The sequence below is a fragment of the Papaver somniferum genome, unplaced genomic scaffold (assembly GCF_003573695.1).
Source record: "Papaver somniferum cultivar HN1 unplaced genomic scaffold, ASM357369v1 unplaced-scaffold_16661, whole genome shotgun sequence".
NCBI lineage: Eukaryota > Viridiplantae > Streptophyta > Magnoliopsida > Ranunculales > Papaveraceae > Papaver > Papaver somniferum.
The window spans coordinates 1-762 of record NW_020626221.1 but is presented as its reverse complement, the minus strand read 5'-3'; the positions used below and the strand labels follow the sequence as shown (position 1 = coordinate 762).

General features: G+C 65.0%; 1 non-coding gene across 1 annotated transcript; it reads left to right on the top strand.

Annotated features, from left to right (window-relative positions):
- Window positions 1–152: 152 nt before the first annotated feature.
- TRNAM-CAU lies at window positions 153–224 on the top strand. Its single transcript has one exon. It is a non-coding gene; the product is annotated as a tRNA-Met (tRNA).
- Window positions 225–762: the final 538 nt, after the last annotated feature.

Here is a 762-nt window from a genome sequence, read left to right as displayed (position 1 = left end):
TGTAGTGGTTAGCATAGTTGCCTTCCAAGCAGTTGATCCGGGTTCGATTCCCGGCTGTCGCATTCTTTTGTTGCAGTTGTCTTTTGAGGCCGCCGGTCGCCGATCGCCGTTCGCCGTAGACAGCATGCGGCGGACGCGGTTGTGTGACGAGCAGCAGAGTGGCGCAGTGGAAGCGTGCTGGGCCCATAACCCAGAGGTCCGAGGATCGAAACCTTGCTCTGCTAGGACCTTTTTACTTTTCGAGTGCGAAGATTTCAGTCTGTTGCGTCACCACCCCCCGCAGCTGTCCGGGCGGGCAGTAGGAGGGAAGCAGGCGAATTTTGAGACGCTTAAGAGGCGGGGAGTGGCGGATGCAAAATGTTTTGGTGGGCGGTCTGGCTGAACGACCCGGGCCGGTACCGTGCCCTCACTCTCGGGCGCGATCCCACCACCGCTCGCCACGGGAGCTTTTGGCTGCTGAGTTGCCTCCCTGACCCGGTGCGCCCCTCCTTAGCGAACCTGCGCCCGCCCGGACTCCTCCAGGGGGCGCATGTTGATGGCGAGCCCGGTGCGGACGCCCGATCGCCATGAGCGCAGAGGTGCCGGTTGGCTCCCGGTCGCAGCCATCCTCACACACCAGCCTCCGAGTCGCCGGATGACAGGAGTACGCCACGACTCCCAGCTGCGAGCTGGGCGGCGAGCGACCGGGCAGCCTCTGAGCGAGGCCGGCAAAGTGGGCGGCGCCGTCGAGCACCTCGACGAGTGCCGGGCGCGTGTCGGCCG